At 36.9% G+C, this 21,295-nt stretch overlaps 2 non-coding genes across 2 annotated transcripts; both read right to left on the bottom strand.

Annotated features, from left to right (window-relative positions):
• Positions 1-2,435: 2,435 nt before the first annotated feature.
• On the bottom strand, positions 2,436-2,542 carry LOC132305659 (small nucleolar RNA R71). The gene has a single exon (XR_009481662.1). It is a non-coding gene; the product is annotated as a small nucleolar RNA R71 (small nucleolar RNA).
• An 11,881-nt stretch (positions 2,543-14,423) lies between these two features.
• Positions 14,424-14,530, bottom strand: LOC132305717 (small nucleolar RNA R71). The gene has a single exon (XR_009481674.1). It is a non-coding gene; the product is annotated as a small nucleolar RNA R71 (small nucleolar RNA).
• Between the last annotated feature and the right edge of the window lie 6,765 nt (positions 14,531-21,295).

The raw sequence follows: 21,295 nt of genomic DNA, 5'->3' as shown, positions 1-21,295 counted from the left end.
TTTATTTAGGTAAAGATTATTAGAGAAATTAAAAAAGGTTTTATATTATTATTATTATTTTTTTTTCTGTATCGTAGTATCGTATTTTCTCTCTGGAAAAACACGCGAAGAAAGGGAAAAAGCAAGAACAGGTTAGGGTTTGGAAGAAAAGTTCAGAGAAGATGAAGCAGATGATGGGGATTGTCCTGTCTTCGACTCCATCAACCATGAGTGGTTGATTCTTCTACTTAGGGTTGGATAAACCCTAAGCATGTAACCTATTATCTCCCTCTTTTCATACTTTTTGGGGATTAATTTATCTAATTAATGTATAGTCTTGAATATTATGAATTAAATTCTTCCAATTGATTATCTGTATTAATCTCATATTGTCTTATGTGTAGTTGATTGATAAACAAATTTTACACATGAATTCTTTGTTAATTGATTCTTGTGATGGCTATGCATGGTATTGCTTAGTTGTAATTGTGTTTCAAATTGATGAAAAATGCTTCCATTTGATGGATGGTACTACATGTTTAGGTTAATTTTTTTTTTTTAATTAGTTTTAAATTCATGTTTAATTAGTTTAATTTAAGTTTAATTAATTTAATTGCAATTCAGTTATTAGGTAAGTAGACCATCCATACTTATGTTTGAATTCCATACTTTTTGTCACAATTGCATTATCTTCTAAATTAATGTGTGTTAAATTTGTAACTTGGATTGATAAATCATGCTTTGAATGGGTGAATTGCACTACACTTAGTTTAATTGTCATTAGGTAGTTGATTCATGCTTGAAATTGATGGTTTACACTTTTCATTGCACTTGTTAGCCACATATAGATTACATAGTATTATTTCCCCAATTAGTTGAAAGTGAGTGAGTTAGGGAATGTGCTTAGTGGTGAATCCTACACCCTAAGTCTCTTTCCAATCTCTTAAACTCTATTTCTTTATTGCAATTATTTAGTTTAAAATTAGTTTTAATCACAAACAAAACCCTTTTGGCAATCACATAAGCACTAAAGTAGAATTCAATTCTGGAAAACCTATAATTGTTTAGATCTCTTGGGACGATCCCTGCTCACTTCATACTCCATAGTATAAGTGTTTAGTGGTTTTATAATTTTTAAAATATGGTGCGCACTTGACATTATTTCTAAACCTAAAGTGTTATGCATTATTTTGTGCACACGCTCGGTCGCACCATAGTTTTGGCGCCGTTGCCGGGGATCTAACGGTTTTGAAGAATTGAATTAAACATTAGTTCTTTGTTGATTGTCTACTTTTAAGTCATTTTAATTTTTAATTTTTTTTTTATTTGATTTGTCAATTAGGTACTTGAAGCAAAGTGGAGCAAACGCTGGACTTAGAAGCAATTAAAAAAAAATTTGAAGTTGCTTAAGGACCATCTGTAAGTTCTCTTTAATTTTAGTACTTTAATTGTATACCAATTTGCATGCTTTGGACAGCCCAAGTGGAGGCTTAAATTGAATTATTTTATTTTTAAGTCCAAGCATACCTTCTTGTAGAAGGCATCGGCCCGTGTGGAGGCATTTATTTGTTTTAAGTGCATTGATATTATTGAGGAGTTTGGGAACATCGTATGTGGAGGTTGAAATTTTGAAATGTTGGTGTGTTGACTTGTTCTAGTGCATGCATGGTCGTAGATCACTTAATCGTCCTCTTGCTCCTGTAAATCAAAATCTCGAAATTTTTCTTCGGCGTTTAAGAAGTAGTACTAGGGATAGTCATCTTAATCTTTTAAATTTTGATCTTCCATCACCTTTAATGGAAGATCCAATTGAAGATCCCATTGTAGATCTTGGTCATGTGGATCATAATGGTGTGCACCACCCACCACAAGTTCATATTGTGGATCCTCAAGGTGTGCATCCACCCTTGGGAATGCCACAACCAGTTAATCATGCGGTGCAACAACCTAATCTAGGGATGCCAAGGCCAAATGTTGTTCCCCCAATTGGTGAGCAACAATAACAATATGTTCAAATGGCATACCCTCAACAAGGTCAAATGGCATATCATCAACAAGGTCAAATGCCATATCCTCCTCTCAATCCTCTCAATCATCCAATGGTCCTTAGGGATCGTTACACTCCAAATCAATATAATGCACCTACTTGCATTCAATTGCCAAATTTTCGTGCTCATCATTATGAGATTAAGGCTTCCACCATTAACATGTGCCCCCTTTTCTATGGGTTGAGCAATGAAGAGCCTTATAAACATTTAGATGAGTTCTTGGAAGTTTGTTCCACCGTGAAAATCACGGATGTTCCGAAAGAAGTCCTAAAAATGAAGCTTTTCCCTTTCACTCTTCGGGATAAAGCTAAATATTGGTTCAACAACTTGCGGCCAAATACAATCACCTCTTGGGCACAATTGCAACAAGAGTTCTTAAAAAAGTATTACCCCGCAAGTCGAACTGATGCCATGAGAACTTCCATTCGTGAATTTAAACAACAAGAAGGAGAACCCCTTCATGAAGCATGGGAACGTTTGAATGACTTGCTACGGAAATGTCCACATCATGACATTCCTAAGTGGCAATTAGTTCAATGTTTCTTTTCAAGTTTATCCGATGCCAATAAGGGCATTGTTGATGCTTCTTGTGGCGGAAGCTACATTGAAATAAATGAAGATGAAATTTGGCAACTTTTCAAAAAAATGAGTGAAAACTCAATGCATAGATCTTCATCTTCTAGGGGTAGTCACCTAGCTCATATGGGAGGAAAGAAAGCTATAAATCAAATAGACTCTTCCGTGGAAATTGCCGCTGAGGTCAAAAATCTTACTCAAAGGTTTGATACATTCCTTTTGAATCAAGGTCCGGCAACTCAATCATATCCTCACCATTCCAATGAAATATGCATGACTTGTTCTAGTTACACTTACCATACTTCAAATTGCCCTCTTGGACAAATTATACCAAGTGAGTCTCAAGAACAAGCAAATGCTGCTTTCATTCATCAAGGGAACAACCCTTATTCCAATACTTACAATCCGGGGTGAAAAAATCATCCAAACTTTGCATGGAGAAATCAAGGAGACGGTGCAAACCCTCCTCAAACTCAAGGTTACCAAGCAAAGTATGTTCCCCCACATCTCCAAAATCAAAAACAAAATTCTCAAGGTTACCGTCCTTCATTTTATCCTCAAAATGTGAATCAATATTCTCATCCACAAGCATCAAATCATCAGTCCTACTCTTATCCTCAAGCATCAAATTCTCAATCTTACTTTAATCCAAATCAAGCGCCTCCTAAGAGTTCCGCATTTGAGGACAAAGTCTTGCAAGCTTTAGGTAATCTTCAAAAAGATAATCAACTATTTCATTCTCACTCTCAATCAATTGCAAAGCTTGAAGCTCAAATTGGGCAATTAGCTAATTCTTTAAATGTGAGAGAGAAAGGTAAGTTGCCTAGTCAAACTGAGACCAATCTTAAAGGGCAATTTATGGCGCAAGCAAGTCCTTCATCAGAATTTTCTGGAAATGAGCAAGTTCAAGCAATTACTACCTTAAGGAGTGGTAGAAAAGTGGATAATAAGGTAGAGGTACCTAAGGAGGATAATGAATTGGCACAACCAAGTGGTTGCATCCATCCCATTCCAAATTCTATTCCAATTTCCTTAGATGCTAGTGGTTCCAAAAAGGACATTCCATCATCTTCATCATCATCTCCCCAATTAGAGAAGCCTTATGAGCCAAAAGCTCCATTTCCTCAAGCTTTGAGAGAGACTTAATCATTTGGGAGACAAGAAGGAAAAATTCATGATATGGTGGAAGTGTTTAAACAAGTGAAAATCAATCTTCCTCTTCTAGATGCAATTAGGCAAATTCCACCATATGCAAAGTTCTTGAAGGACTTGTGCACACAAAAGAGGAAGAGCAAGGGAAGGGACCTTAAGAAAGTGCTTTTAACAGAACAAGTGAGTTCCATCATTCTTTCTAACACTCCTCCTAAGTTCAAGGATCCGGGTGCTCCGACTATTTCTTGTGTTATTGGAAACCAAGAGGTTCGTAGAGCTCTCCTTGATTTAGGAGCAAGTATCAATCTCATTCCATACTCTGTTTACTTGCAATTAGGATTAGGGGACTTGAAGCCAACATCGGTAGTCATCCAACTAGCCAATAGATCAATTAAAAAACCAAGGGGAATTGTTGAGGACATTCTAATTAAGGTTGATAAATTTTATTTCCCGGTTGATTTTGTGGTACTAGATACTGAGCCAGTCCCTAATCTCACCAATCACATTCCAGTCATCCTAGGAAGGTCATTCCTTGCCACTGGCAATGCCACCATTAATTGTAGATCTGGCATTATGGATATCTCATTTGGCAACATGATGGTTAAGCTTAATGTATTCAATGCGAGTCAACATCCCACAGATGAAGACGAGTGTTTCCTAGTAGATGTCTTGGATGAAACCATAGAGGAGACTCTTCCCTCTATTCTATCTAAGGACCCTCTTGAGGCGTGCCTTTGTGAAATGTTTGAAAGTTGTGGTTTTGACACAGAAGGATCCATAAGTGAGGTGAATGCTTTGATGGACTCTATGGCCACTTTGGATTACCCACCTTGGAAAAGCAAGAAAGAACCTCTTCCTTCACTCTCTAGTACTCCACCAGTTCCATCTCTCATCTCTCCTCCTATTCTTGAGCTTAAGCCTCTTCCATCAAATCTGAAATACGCCTTCTTAAGCCCAAAAGAGACTCTTCCGGTCATCATTGCTTCCAATCTTGAAAATGACCAAGAGAATGATCTTTTGGAAGTGCTTAAAGCTAACAAAGAAGCCATTGGATGGAGTGTGGCTGACCTAAAAGGCATTGACCCTTCAATTTGTATGCATCGCATACACATGGAAGAGGATAAAAGGCCATTTAGGGATGCTCAAAGGAGATTGAATCCAAATATGAAGGAAGTTGTTATGAAGGAGGTTGTGAAACTTCTAGATGCAGGAATCATTTATCCTATCTCTGATTCCAAATGGGTTGGTCCAACTCAAGTGGTTCCTAAAAAGTCGGGAATCACAGTTGTTGAAAATGCTAAGGGTGATCTTATTTCGAAACGCACCGCCACTTCATGGCGTGTTTGTATAGATTACCGAAAGCTGAATTCTGCCACTAGGAAGGACCATTTTCCATTGCCTTTCATTGACCAAATCTTGGAAAGATTGGCTAGGCAACAATACTATTGCTTCCTAGATGGTTACTCGGGGTACAATCAAGTGGCCTTAGATCCATTGGATCAAGAAAAGACCACATTCACATGTCCTTTCGGTACATTTGCTTATCGACGGATGCCTTTCGGATTGTGCAATGCTCCTGCCACTTTCCAAAGGTGTATGATGTCAATTTTTTCGGACATGGTGGAGAAGTATTTAGAAGTCTTCATAGATGACTTCTCGGTTTTTGGGTCCTCATTTGATTCATGTCTCCAAAATCTCAAAAAAGTGCTTCAAAGATGTCGTGAGACTAATCTTGTGTTAAGTTGGGAAAAGAGCCATTTCATGGTTCAAGAAGGAATCGTGCTTGGACATGTCATCTCTAAAAGAGGAATAGAAGTAGATAGAGCGAAAGTTGAGCTAATTTCTGAATTGTCTCCACCTACTACGGTGAGAGAAATCCGCTCCTTTCTAGGACATGCCGGTTTTTATCGCCGATTCATCAAAGACTTTAGCAAAATTGCTAGACCCTTGTGTAACCTTCTTGTCAAGGAGACTCCATTTGTCTTTGATGAAGCATGCCTAAATGCTTTTCATCAACTTCGCACTCTTCTATCATCCGCTCCTATCATGCAACCTCCAAATTGGTCCTTACCATTTGAGATTATGTGTGATGCTTCCGACTTCGCAATGGGTGCTGTTTTGGGGCAAAGGGTAGGTAAACTACCATATGCTATATACTATGCGAGTAAGACTTTCTCAGGTGCCCAATTGAACTATTCTACCACCGAGAAAGAGTTACTTGCCGTAGTATATGCCCTTGATAAATTTCGGTCATATCTCTTAGGATCCAAGGTAATTGTGTTTTCCGATCATGCCGCTCTTAGGCATCTTTTAATGAAAAAGGAAACCAAACCTCGCTTGATAAGATGGATTCTACTTCTTCAAGAATTTGACTTTGAAATCAAGGATAAAAAGGGCTCCGACAATGTCGTTGCCGATCATCTGTCTAGATTAATGGTTGAATCTTCTCCAAATCTTGAAATTCATGAATCATTTCTGGATGAACAACTCTTTCAAATCTCAAATGGGACGTTGCCTTGGTTCGCCGACATTGTTCACTATCTTGCAACCAGCAAACTTCCCATTAATTGGTCAAAACAAGAAAAGGACCGATTCTTTGCTAACATCCGGAAATACTATTGGGAAGATCCCATTCTGTTTCGTTATTGCCCGGATCAAATCATCAGGAGATGTGTGCCGGAAAGTGAAGTTCCGAGCGTCCTTGCGTTTTGTCACACACTTGCTTGTGGTGGGCATTTTAGTGGAAAAAAGACCGCTTTGAAGGTTCCTCAAAGTGGGCTCTTCTGGCCCACTATCCACCGAGATGCCTATAACTTTTGTAAGGTGTGTGTTCGGTGTCAAAAGTTGGGATCAATGTCAAAGAGAGACATGATGCCCTTAACTTCAATCTTTGTAGTTGAAATCTTCGATGTATGGGGCATAGACTTTATGGGACCATTCCCAATGTCTTATGGCTTTCAATATATCCTCGTTGCCGTTGATTATGTTTCAAAGTTGGTTGAGGCTTGTGCTACCAAAACGAATGACCACTCCATGGTAATTGCATTCGTTAAATCAAATATCTTTGCTCGTTTTGGTATGCCAAGGGCTATGATAAGTGATGGAGGAAAACATTTCTGTAATCAATTCTTGAAGCAACTTTTCTTGAAATACTCCGTCACACATAAAGTGGCCACTCCCTACCATCCCTAAACAAGTGGGTAAGTCGAGGTGTCAAATAAGGAAATCAAGCATATTCTTGAGAAAACTGTCAATCCGACCCGAAAAGATTGGTCAAGAAAATTGAACAATGCTTTGTGGGCTTACCGGACAGCTTACAAGACTCCAATAGGCATGTCTCCATACAGACTTGTTTATAGGAAGCCTTGTCATCTTCCGGTTGAGCTAGAACACAAAGCACTTTGGGCAAGAAAAAGGCTCAACTTTGATCTTGATAAGGCTGGAAAGGACCGTTTACTCCAACTCAATGAGCTAAAGGAATTGAGAAATGATGCCTATGATAGTTCAAAAATTTACAAGGTAAGGACAAAAGCATTTCATGATAAACATATTGTGAAAAAGTCCTTTGAAGCCGGTCAAAAGGCTTGGTTATTCAACTCTAGGCTCAAATTTTTCCCTGGAAAGCTTCGAACCAAATGGGAAGGCCCTTATCAAATTATTTCCGTCTTACCTCATGGAGCTGTTGAACTTAAAAATCTAAAAGATGAAGGGACCTTCAAAGTTAATGGTTAAAGGCTTAAACCATACATTGATGGACAAAATTTTCAAAGAAATGTGGAATCTGCCCTCTTGGTAGATCCCATTTACTTTGAAGATTGAGAACATCTCACGTCTTTCTAGCGACGTTAAACACTAGTTGTATCGAGTTTCTCCTTCGTTGCATTTTAATTTCCATTTTATTATTATTTTATTTTTATTTTTCCTTTTGTACATTTATGCATTTTTTTAATTTAAAAAAATTAAAAAAAATTTTAAAAAAAAAATTGTAAATGAGTAATGTAGGTTGGTGTTTGATTTTATTTCTATTTTATTATTATTTTTAATATTTTTGTATATATTTCATGTTAGTTTTGATTTATTCAAAAATATAAAATTTTTTTTTTTAAAAAAAGTATTAATTAGTATAGGTTGATAAGTGATTTTATTTCAATTTTATTTATTATTATTTTTATTTTATTTTTTATCTATTTTTCATTTTAGTGTATATATTCTTTTTAGCTTTATTTTGTTTTATTTTTTTTGTTTATTTTATTTATTTATTTATTTTTATTTTTTTTTTTTAAAAAAAAAAATTTGAAAAATTGAAAAAAAAAAAGAAAAAAGAAAGATCAATCCCAAAATGGGTAGGAGATCGATCCCATTTTTTTGGCAGAGAGCAACAAAAAAATAGGCCAAGTGGATTGATCCCCCGTCCAAAGGGATCGATCCCATTTTACTTATGTTTCTCCCTTCTCATTAAACAGTGAAGGGGACATTTTTTGCCTAAAATTATCGATCCCCCATCAAAGCAGATCGATCGCCCCTTAGCTTTGTTGTGCCCTACCTTCAATCTCCAAAATACATTCCTCTCTGTTCTCCCAGTTTCGAGTCGCCACTCTAAATTTCCTCCTGGCGTTCACGGTGTACAGGAACCCACAATCTTCCGCTGATCTCTTCTCCTCTTCCACGGTGTCGCGGCTGTTAAAAACGGCGCCATGGTTCTGAGAATCTCCAAAATACATTCCTCTCTGTTCTCCCAGTTTCGAGTCGCCACTCTAAATTTCCTCCTGGCGTTCACGGTGTACAGGAACCCACAATCTTCCGCTGATCTCTTCTCCTCTTCCACGGTGTCGCGGCTGTTAAAAACGGCGCCATGGTTCTGAGTTCTTCTCCGCCGACGGTTTGAGTTCGCCGTTGGCTTCGCCTTTTATTTTCCGACGCGGCTGTTCGTTACTTTCCGGCGAGCGTCTGGGTCGTCTTTCTGAAAAAATAAAAAATAAAAAAATAAAAAATAAAAAATAAAAAAAAAAACAGCGGCGGCGTTGCATCTGCTTTCTTTCCAGCGTCGCATCTGTTCATCTTCCAGCGCCATCTCCTGGTTCTTGTTTAATTCGTCGGCGTCGCGGCTGTCCGTTTTCTTCCGGCCGTGATTGAATCAGTCCGATTCCGGATTGGTCCTTTCCGGCGAGCTTGTGACTCGTCGTTTTCCCCAGCGATTCTGGCGGCTGGTTCATCAAACGGCGTCGCGGCTGGGTTCGTCGTCGTTTACAGCTTCGCATCTGTTCGCAGTTCTCCAGCGATCTCGGCGTTGCATCTTTTCACATCTGTCTCGTTCTCCGGCGATCAAGGCTGTTTCGGCCTTTATTTTTCTGGCGCCATGGGTCCGAGCTATTTTTCCGGCGTCGCAACTGGGTTCATTTTTCCGGCGTCGCGGGTTCGTTTCTCTCTGGCCATTTCGGCTTGGTTTCGCCGGCGAACAAGGCTGGTTCTTCTCCGGCCACGATTTCCGGCGGTTGGTTCTTCCAACAGCGGTCACGGCTGTTCATCTTCTCCGGCGAGCTTTTGGCTTCGCCGTTCCAATTGATACATAAATAAAAAAAAAAATATTTAAAAAAAAAAAAAAACAGAAAAGAAAAAAATTAAAATAATAAAAAAAACAAAAAAAATAAAAAAATAAAAACATAACATAAAAATTTTAATAATTAAAAAGTATATATATATATATATATATATTTTTTTTTTTTTGAATTGATTTATTAAAAAAAAAATAGATAAAAAAAAAGAGTAGCATTGATGTTTAAAAAAAAAAAAAAAAAGGCTAAGTAGAATTTGTAGTAGTGTTTTTAGTTATTTATTTCTTTATTTATTTTTGAAAAAAATAAAAAAAATATTAAAATAAAATAAAATTTCAGTAACATTTCGTCTTGCTAGAGACGTTAAACTTAGCCCATTTTTCTTATTTTATTTTGTTGGTTGTATATACATGTTCTTTTCCTTTGTAAAAAAAAAAAAATTTGAATTGATTTATTTTAGTATATATTTATTTCTTTTTAGTTTAGTATATATTTTTTCTTTTTAGTTTAGAATATTTTTCTTTGTGTTAAATAAAAAAAAAAAAAAAAAAAAAAAAAAAAAAAAAAAAAAACTTGGAGATCAATCCCATTCTTGAAATTAAAAAAAAAAAAAAAAAAAAAAAACATATCACAAAAATTTCAAAAATATGTGTCCCCGTTATGCCCTTCTGCTTAGTTATGCATGTTTTCATCTTTTACAAAGGGCTTGATATCATATCTCTTTACATCTTATTCTATATTGTTTTGGAATGTATGCTTTACTTATTCCATTTGATATTTGATGTGAGTTGCTAGTGTGGTTTTTCTAGTAGGTTTTTGCATCCAAGTTTGGGGGAGACCTCTTTCGTCATGGATCATTGCCGGACGTCATTAACTTTTGCCATCACGGTATACTCTTTCCATTTCTTTCATTGTTCTCATTGCACATTGAGGACAATGTGCAGTTTAAGTTTGGGGGTAAAGTAGCCTTGTTACATTCTACTTTAAGTTGAGCTTTAAATGCATGATTGAGATTTGAGATATATTTGGCAATGATTTTGAACTTTTGAAGTATAATTCCTTTGAAAAGCAAGTTGTTAGGGTCTAATACTTCTTGTATGCTCTAGGATGCCATTTAGGGATAAATTTTTAATTTTTGATATCATGTTTGCTCTTATGGTACACATCATCTTGTTGGTTAAAAATGCATTGAGAGTTGATTCTAGAATTCTACACTTGCACTTGTGCACACTAGCATTCAATTTGTGGGGTACATGCTTAGTTGATTATTATCTTGGTTTATCCAATTGAGCTAGTATGCTTTGGAAGCTTTCATTCTTGATAAAATGACCTTGAAAAAATATATATATATAAAAAAAAAAAACTAAATAAATAAATAAAAGCACTCACCAAAAGTGAGGAATAAAAAATAAAAAAAAAAAACTGCATTTTTTCAACATGTCAACTGATTAAAAAGGAAGACAAGGGAAGAATGTAAGATGTATGATTAGTTTGAGTTCGTAGCCTAGTCATTCCGAGTCATTACGCCCTTAGGAGTGTCTTTACACTTAACGCCCTAAGACCATCTGGTTTGGGAGTCGTTGGCTCAACGCTTGTTACATGGGGTGATTAGAGAGCTTAAGGAACTTGGACATTGCACATAGTCATACATAAAAAAAAAAAATGAAATCAATAAAAAGATGTTTGATTGAATAACAAGGTTCATTCAATATCTTGATGTCTGGTACTATATTTGTATGCTAGTTTGAGGGTAAGACTATGTCATTACTTTGATTTGCTAAGATAGCAACACATTTTGATGCCGGTTCACTAAAAAAGGATGATAAAATTGATTCAATTTGCATGATTAACTTGCTTGATGTGTGGAGGACCATTGTTGCTTACATGATGTTGAAATATTGAGAATAGCTTAGAAATGGCAGAAATTTGCATACTTGAAGTAGTCTACTTTAAACACTTATTTAATATATGTCGTTACTTCTCAAGTAAGAAAGAGCTGTTGATGTTTGTGGGTATCATTTCTGCAAACCCTCACGAGACTTCACTCGTCCACTAGGGGTAACCTAGGGGTTTAAAAGGGTTGTTGCATATGCTAAATGCAACCGTGATCCCTACGAAAGTGGTGTTATCTTTATTTGCTTTATTAGTTCATAATTGTATATATGTTTGTTTCATTTCCATGCTGTAGTTTATTGCTAGGGACTAGCAATATCTAAGTTTGGGGGCGTGATAAGTGCTTAAATGTTGCACATTTCAGCACCTAAGCTAAGGTATTTCAGTCTTTGCATCTATCTTAATTTTATGTTTTAGTCCTAATTTATGTTTATGTGTATTTCAGGGCAATAAAGTTAAAATGAGCTAAGAACGGTCCAATTAAGCCTTTTTGGAGTTAAGCAAAGATTTTCAGACAATGGCACAAAGCGGTCAATTTCGGGCCTTTGATGATGTTCCCAAAGATGGAGAAGCAAACCAAATAGCCCGGGGCAAAAATGGAGCTGAATAAGGCTTAAAGGAATTTGTCAACTCTGGAGGGATCGATCCCCAGGGTGGGGGATCGATCCCCCAGGACTTAGCAACATTACAGTTTTTATTTAATTTTTGGGCTCATTTTGGGAACTGTTGGGCTTTAATGAGATTGTTACTTAAGGCCCAGTGAGCCATTAGATTAGGGTTAGTTTTAGTTTTTATTTAGGTAAAGATTATTAGAGAAATTAAAAAAGGTTTTATATTATTATTATTTTTTTTTTTCTGTATCGTAGTATCGTATTTTCTCTCTGGAAAAACACGCGAAGAAAGGGAAAAAGCAAGAACAGGTTAGGGTTTGGAAGAAAAGTTCAGAGAAGATGAAGCAGATGATGGGGATTGTCCTGTCTTCGACTCCATCAACCATGAGTGGCTGATTCTTCTACTTAGGGTTGGATAAACCCTAAGCATGTAACCTATTATCTCCCACTTTTCTTACTTTTTGGGGATTAATTTATGTAATTAGTGTATAGTCTTGAATATTATGAATTAAATTCTTCCAATTGATTATCTGTATTAATCTCATATCGTCTTATGTGTGGTTGATTGATAAACAAATTTTACACATGAATTCTTTGTTAATTGATTCTTGTGATGGCTATGCATGGTATTGCTTAGTTGTAATTGTGTTTCAAATTGATGAAAAATGCTTCCATTTGATGGATGGTACTACATGTTTAGGTTAATTTGTTGTCTAATTAGTTTTAAATTTATGTTTAATTAGTTTAATTTAAGTTTAATTAATTTAATTGCAATTCAATTATTAGGTAAGTAGACCATCCATCCTTATGTTTGAATTCCATACTTTTTGTCACAATTGCATTATCTTCTAGATTAATGTGTGTTAAATTTGTAACTTGGATTGATAAATCAAGCTTTGAATGGGTGAATTGCACTACACTTAGTTTAATTGTCATTAGGTAGTTGATTCATGCTTGAAATTGATGGTTTACACTTTTCATTGCACTTGTTAGCCACATATAGATTACATAGTATTATTTCCCCAATTAGTTGAAAGTGAGTGAGTTAGGGAATGTGCTTAGTGGTGAATCCTACACCCTAAGTCTCTTTCCAATCTCTTAAACTCTATTTCTTTATTGCAATCATTTAGTTTAAAATTAGTTTTAATCACAAACAAAACCCTTTTGGCAATCACATAAGCACTAAAGTAGAATTCAATTCTGGAAAACCTATAATTGTTTAGATCTCTTGGGACGATCCCTGCTCACTTCATACTCCATAGTATAAGTGTTTAGTGGTTTTATAAATTTTAAAATATGGTGCCCACTTGACATTATTTCTAAACCTAAAGTGTTGTGCATTATTTTGTGCACACGCTCGGTCGCACCATAGTTTTGGCGCCGTTGCCGGGGATCTAACGGTTTTGAAGAATTGAATTAAACATTAGTTCTTTGTTGATTGTCTACTTTTAAGTCATTTTAATTTTTAATTTTTTTTTTATTTGATTTGTCAATTAGGTACTTGAAGCAAAGTGGAGCAAACGCTGGACTTAGAAGCAATTTAAAAAAAAATTGAAGTTGCTTAAGGACCATCTGTAAGTTCTATTTAAATTTAGTACTTTAATTGTATACCAATTTGCATGCTTTGGACAGCCCAAGTGGAGGCTTAAATTGAATTGTTTTATTTTTAAGTCCAAGCATACCTTCTTGTAGAAGGCATCGGCCCGTGTGGAGGCATTTATTTGTTTTAAGTGCATTGATATTATTGAGGAGTATGGGAACATCGTATGTGGAGGTTGAAATTTTGAAATGTTGGTGTGTTGACTTGTTCTAGTGCATGCATGGTCGTAGATCACTTAATCGTCCTCTTGCTCCTGTAAATCAAAATCTCGAAATTTTTCTTCGGCGTTTAAGAAGTAGTACTAGGGATAGTCATCTTAATCTTTTAAATTTTGATCTTCCATCACCTTTAATGGAAGATCCAATTGAAGATCCCATTGTAGATCTTGATCATGTGGATCATAATGGTGTGCACCACCCACCACAAGTTCATATTGTGGATCCTCAAGGTGTGCATCCACCCTTGGGAATGCCACAACCAGTTAATCATGCGGTGCAACAACCTAATCTAGGGATGCCAAGGCCAAATGTTGTTCCCCCAATTGGTGAGCAACAACAACAATATGTTCAAATGGCATACCCTCAACAAGGTCAATTGGCATATCATCAACAAGGTCAAATGCCATATCCTCCTCTCAATCCCTCTCAATCCTCCAATGGTCCTTAGGGATCGTTACACTCCAAATCAATATAATGCACTTACTTGCATTCAGTTGCCAAATTTTCGTGCTCATCATTATAAGATTAAGGCTTCCACCATTAACATGTGCCCCCTTTTCTATGGATTGTGCAATGAAGAGCCTTATAAACATTTAGATGAGTTCTTGGAAGTTTGTTCCATTGTGAAAATCACGGATGTTCCGGAAGAAGTCCTAAAAATGAAGCTTTTCCCTTTCACTCTTCGGGATAAAGCTAAATATTGGTTCAACAACTTGCGGCCAAATACAATCACCTCTTGGGCACAATTGCAACAAGAGTTCTTAAAAAAGTATTACCCCGCAAGTCGAACTGATGCCATGAGAACTTCCATTCGTGAATTTAAACAACAAGAAGGAGAACCCCTTCATGAAGCATGGGAACGTTTGAATGACTTGCTACGGAAGTGTCCACATCATGACATTCCTAAGTGGCAATTAGTTCAATGTTTCTTTTCAAGTTTATCCGATGCCAATAAGGGCATTGTTGATGCTTCTTGTGGCGGAAGCTACATTGAAATAAATGAAGATGAAATTTGGCAACTTTTCGAAAAAATGAGTGAAAACTCAATGCATAGATCTTCATCTTCTAGGGGTAGTCACCTAGCACATATGGGAGGAAAGAAAGCTATAAATCAAATAGACTCTTCCATGGAAATTGCCGCTGAGGTCAAAAATCTTACTCAAAGGTTTGATACATTCCTTTTGAATCAAGGTCCGGCAACTCAATCATATCCTCACCATTCCAATGAAATGTGCATGACTTGTTCTAGTTACACTCACCATACTTCAAATTGCCCTCTTGGACAAATTATACCAAGTGAGTCTCAAGAACAAGCAAATGCTGCTTTCATTCATCAAGGGAACAACCCTTATTCCAATACTTACAATCCGGGGTGGAAAAATCATCCAAACTTTGCATGGAGAAATCAAGGAGACGGTGCAAACCCTCCTCAAACTCAAGGTTACCAAGCAAAGTATGTTCCCCCACATCTCCAAAATCAAAATCAGAATTCTCAAGGTTACCGTCCTTCATTTTATCCTCAAAATGTGAATCAATATTCTCATCCACAAGCATCAAATCATCAGTCCTACTCTCATCCTCAAGCATCAAATTCTCAATCCTACTCTAATCCAAATCAAGCGCCTCCTACGAGTTCCGCATTTGAGGACAAAGTCTTGCAAGCTTTAGGTAATCTTCAAAAAGATAATCAACTGTTTCATTCTCACTCTCAATCAATTGCAAAGCTTGAAGCTCAAATTGGGCAATTAGCTAATTCTTTAAATGCGAGAGAGAAAGGTAAGTTGCCTAGTCAAACTGAGACCAATCCTAAAGGGCAATTTATGGCGCAAGCAAGTCCTTCATCAGAATTTTCTGGAAATGAGCAAGTTCAAGCAATTACTACCTTAAGGAGTGGTAGGAAAGTGGATAATAAGGTAGAGGTACCTAAGGAGGATAATGAATTGGCACAACCAAGTGGTTGCATCCATCCCATTCCAAATTCTATTCCAATTTCCTTAGATGCTAGTGGTTCCAAAAAGGACATTCCATCATCTTCATCATCATTTCCCCAATTAGATAAGCCTTATGAGCCAAAAGCTCCATTTCCTCAAGCTTTGAGAGAGACTTCATCATTTGGGAGACAAGAAGGAAAAATTCATGATATGATGGAAGTGTTTAAACAAGTGAAAATCAATCTTCCTCTTCTAGATGAAATTAGGCAAATTCCACCATATGCAAAGTTCTTGAAGGACTTGTGCACACAAAAGAGGAAGAGCAAGGGAAGGGACTTTAAGAAAGTGCTTTTAACAGAACAAGTGAGTTCCATCATTCTTTCTAACACTCCTCCTAAGTTCAAGGATCCGGGTGCTCCGACTATTTCTTGTGTTATTGGAAACCAAGAGGTTCATAGAGCTCTCCTTGATTTAGGAAGAGAGAAAGAACAAAGAGGTTTGAGAGAGAATTGAGAGAACAAGTTAGGGTTTTGGCCAAGAACAAAGGCTAAACCAAGGAGAGGTTGTTGAAGCTTGCTCATGGGTTGAACCAAGGTCAATAGAAGAATTCATAACAGTCAAGGATTTGCTGAAAAATCTAGGAAGACGACGTTGAGATTTTAAATGGAAAAAGTTTAAGCCTTAAGACCTCTTCCGGCATGTCCGTATATTTTACGGTGGGATATACTTCAAGAAACTCAACCAAATGCTTGTAAGGTTCTTCACTTGGAAGTCCATGATAATTATGAAGCATTTGAATGGTTTGTGGCTTAATTTCATAGTGATGTGCTCTAAATGGTGATAATTGAATGCATGTGGGTGCATTATATTCATTAGGCACATAGTGATCTCGTAAAGCAAGGGGAGGATTAGCAATTGGAGGTGCAACGTGGGCACCTTGGTTGCCTTGAATGAATGAGAGGTGGTGGAGCATAGATTGGCCTTGGCATTCCCAATGGAACTTAGCCTTGTTGTTGTGGTGGATGAACATATGGCCTTGGCATGCCTAATGGTACTTGCATGTTATCATGAAGCACATTGGGGTAGAGGATGCCTTGTTGGTCTATATGACCAAGGTCCTCCACATGGTCCTCATTATGTCCTTCCATTGATGAAATGGATTGACTAGAATTACCTCTCCCCCTAGGGTTTCGAACAATGGATTCAAAATGAAAATTTAAAAGGGACAAGAGTGGGTCTCAATGATCTATAACCATGCATGCACAATGCAACACAAGAAGCAATAACAACAAATACTTCACCTTCACAACAAATCAATAATTAACAAACTTCCTCCACATATAATGTTCATACTCCCATGCTTTAACAAAATGCAAGAAAAGTAAATTGCCTCCACGTGGGTTCACGATTTATCTAAGAATTGAATTACAAGCCTCCACGCGGGCCGACGAATTAACTAAGAGTTTGAGTAAAGAAAAGCTCACAAAGGTCCCTAGCATTTCAACTCCAAATTTATAGCTCAGTTTAACAATTTTTTTTTTTAATTTTTAGCCTTTTTCATTGCTTGCTTAGCTCCTTTGCTTGAATGTTCCTTTGCTTGCTTCCTAGCTCAATGCTCTTTGTCAATCAAGGACAAACACAATAATTAACAAAAATTGAAAACAAAGTAAAGACACGATCAAAAGAGTACTAATTCCTAATTGATTCCACAAATACGACGTTGCCAATCAATCAATCCCCGACAAGGGCGCCAAAAACTATGGTGACTTTTCGGTGGTCGCACAAAACAATGCACAAAACTTTGAATTTGGAAATTAGTGTCAAGTGGGCACCATAATTTAAATTTATAAACCGCTTAATACCTATACTATGTAGTATGAGTGAGAAGGGATCGTCCCAAGGGATTGAGTTGTTGTACTCGCTTGAGGAATCAAAATTAGGGTTAGTAGGTCGAGTGATCAAAATAGTGATTGGTTGGTTGAATTAAACTAGATGCAAATTAAACTAAAGTAAGCAAAAATACAATAGAGAGAATAAAAGATAGAGAGAGATCTTGGGGTTTAGAGATCACCACTAAGCATAGCTTTTCTGCACCTTTAATGAATGATTAATGAGGGGAAGAACATGTATTGCAATAAAGTGAGTGTGTGTGGTTGTTTCAACAAGCATGGATGACAAATTAAGCATATATTGTCTAAACAACATGGTGGATAGCACAACATATCAAATTAAACCATTAATCCTTTCTTTAAGCTTACAATCCAAACACATCACAAGGTTAAAGATACATGTTACTTGCTTTTCATAAGTATGGAACATTAACAACAAGCATGGATTGTCCTCCCATTTAACAACTACACTACAACTAAGCTAATGACATGAAATTAAACTAATTAAACTAAGGGAGAGGCACAATCCATCAAGAAATGAGTATGAACCATCAAATAAACCACAAGAACATGACATTAAGCACTAAGTCTTGACAATCTCCAGATTTATAGCATCAACACACATAGACATGCATCAATAACACAAGAAATAAAGACAAACACATGAACATCTATTCTAGCATACATAGACATATGGATAGAATTAAATAATCAATTGGAAGCATTAAACCAGATAAATCATTGAAGAAACAAGATCTATATATATAAAAGTGTCAAGACATGAATTACAATACAAATCCCCTCAAAAATACATAAATCAAGAAGTAGAAAGCATACTTAGGGCTAACTCTAGCCCCAAGAGGATGTCTAGCCACTCATGGATGATGTCCTCCAACCCTCAAGGGCAAGCTCTATGGAAGAAATCTGCTCCTTGGTTGATGAAGAGTCTCCAATGGTGTCTATAGCCTCCTCTTCTTCTTGCTTCCTCCCTAAGAGTTCTCTAAGGTATGGTATGATATGAGATAATACAATATGATCTTCTATGTTTTTCTTTGATACAAAAAGTAATCATTATCCTTATATAGGTAGGTCAAATGACACCCAAAATGAGCTGGGGTCGTACAGCAAATATTCCCCAATGATTGGATAAAGGACAACTTTTGTGAGCTGGAAATTAAACTTTTTCGCACTGGAGGAAGTTCGATCGATCGAACCTTGGACTTGGATCGATCGAACATGGCTGAGATCTATCGAATTGAAGTTAGATCGATCCTCAATGACGGTGCCTTTTTGGATAAAAACAAATCTGAGATATTTTGAAGAGATTTTTGGGAAAAAGGACAAAAGTGATTGGTAGGGTGGTACAACTGAATAAGATCAATCATTTGGATAAGGACAAGAATGTTCTATCGATCGAAGAAGGAAGTTGGATTGATCGAACTTTTGAGATCTTTGAACAGAGACAAACATGGCTCAAATCTATCTTGAAGTGTTGAGATCGATGAAAGTTGGATCGATCGAATTTTTTTTGAGATCGATCGAAGTTGCTGAAATTCCACCCTTTGCTTCCTTTTGCTCTACTTTGCTCATTTATTTGATTAATCCCAGAATTGCTTCCATTATGCTCTTATTTGGCTGAGTTAGCTTATTTTAAGGATAAGTACCTGAAAATGGAAATAACACGAAATCAATACGAAACGGTAAAATAAAGTAGATAAATGTTCTAGAATACCTAAGCTTAAGGGGTTTAAATACGCACTTTTCAGCGCTCATCACTTCACGGGGTTCCGATATCCATTATTTCGGATAGGGATCTCATATTCATGTTTCACTTTTGGCAGAGTTTTCAGGAGGCTCTTGACACGGGGCTTCATTTCAGTACGACATTCCATCATTAGACTGATGGTCAGTCAGAGCATACCATTCAGATATTGGAGGATATGCTATGGGCTTGCATCTTGGATTTTGGAGGTAGTTGGGAGGACTACTTACCCTTGGTTGAGTTTGCCTGCAATAATAGTTACCAGACCAGTATTGGTATGGCACCTTTTGAGGCGTTGTATGGCAAACCTTGCAAATCTCCAGTTTGTTGGACCGAGGTAGATGATGTAGTCGCCATGGGTCCCGATATTATCTTTGAGACTACAGAGAAGATTAAGTTGATTTGATAGCGGTTGGCTAAAGCTCAGAGCAGGTAAAAGAGTTATGCTGACAGGAGGAGGAGATCCTTGTCTTTTGAGGTAGGGGACCACGTCTTTCTCGAGATTTCCCCACGGAAGGGACTTCTGAGATTTCGACAAACAGACAAGTTGTCTCCTAGGTGCATTGGACCATTTCGAGTGCGTCGGTGAAGTTGCTTATCGTTTGGCATTGCCGCCGACCTGGATAGGGTTCACAACATCTTTCATGTCTCTATGTTGAGAAAGTACGAACCGGATCCATTGCATGTTTTACAGTGGACAAATGTTGTTGTTGATGAGGATGTGACTTACGAGGAGGGTCCTGTCCAGATTCTTGATTCACAGGAGCAGGTTTTGCAGACCAAGACCATTCTATTAGTGAAGGTCTTGTGGAGACATCACGGTGTTGAGGAGGCTACCTGGGAGCTTGAACAGGAGGTTCACTCTCGGTATCCCAATTTTTTCTCTCTTTCAGGTACGACTCAATTTCGGGGACGAAATCCTTTTAAGGAGGATAGGTTGTAATGACTTGGTCATTTTCCTCCTTTTCCTTTTTCGGTGATTTTATTTTTCATCTTTTTCCAATTTTGTCTTTTCCTTATTTCGTCTTTTTCCCATTTATCATTTTTCCTTGCATAACCTCACTTTTTGTGCTCGGTTTTGATTCCGGTTTTGCATGCATCCATGATATCTAATTTCTATGGCATTTGTATTTTCATCTTTGTAGAAAATACACTCTAATTGCTTACTTTTTCGTAAAGGGCATGCATGCATATTTTCTTGGAAACATTCTTGATTTTTGGGGTTTTAGTGTAATTATGTACAATAATTATTTTTCGTCTTAGGGACCTTTTTATAATTTAATTTGGAAGATATTTTGAAAAAGGACTTTTTTGTAATTTTTGGAAAATGTGACAAATATCACATTCTCATGGTGCCACTTGTTGGCATTGGGGTGGAGTGACTTTGATGCATAATCTATTGACATTTGGAAGGTGGAGATTCACCCACTTGTTGGCCTAGGATTAGTGCACTTGTTGGCTTTGATGGTTGACAAGTGTAGGCTTAGGATTAAGCCTAGGAAGGAGCCTTAGATTTGTGACAAGTGTAGGCTCACAAATTAGTCTTGCATTGTGTGTGTGAGAGAGGTGGTGTAAGAACACATAGTGAGTGGAGGAATACTAGATCATCCACTCACCATTATCAATTTCATCTTTTTCATTTCTTTGTTCTTCAAAACCCTAACCTAGCCACCAATGGAGAAAAGCTTGGTTAATAGCTTATTTCTTTATTTTGGCCTCCTTCCATTCACCTTAGACCAAAAACCTTGGGAAGTAAAAGTTTCCTCTCACTCTCCTCTTCAAAACCCTAGAATTGTTTTCCATTTTTAAGCTTGGTTGCTTGGATTATAGAGATTCAATTCTCTATTGAGGTAGGGGTGGTAGTATGTTTATACTTTAAGTGTTTTATAATCCTTTGCGGTTTAATATATATTGTGTACATGCTTTTAATATGATAGTCTTGCATATTATAGGAAACCCTCAATTCTTGACTTAGGGTTTATTGATTTAAGCATGTATGATATGTATATACCATGCGTAAAAGGATTATATAATTTAGTAGTATGCTAAATTATAGTATTTTTACATGTGGTAATGATATAGAA

Source organism: Cornus florida, unplaced genomic scaffold, assembly GCF_030987335.1.
Source record: "Cornus florida cultivar Cherokee Brave unplaced genomic scaffold, ASM3098733v1 CherokeeBrave_3.0.0_Hap2_Chr04, whole genome shotgun sequence".
Classification (NCBI taxonomy): domain Eukaryota; kingdom Viridiplantae; phylum Streptophyta; class Magnoliopsida; order Cornales; family Cornaceae; genus Cornus; species Cornus florida.
The sequence above is the reverse complement of the archived record's forward strand: the minus strand, read 5'-3'. Positions and strand labels throughout refer to the sequence as shown.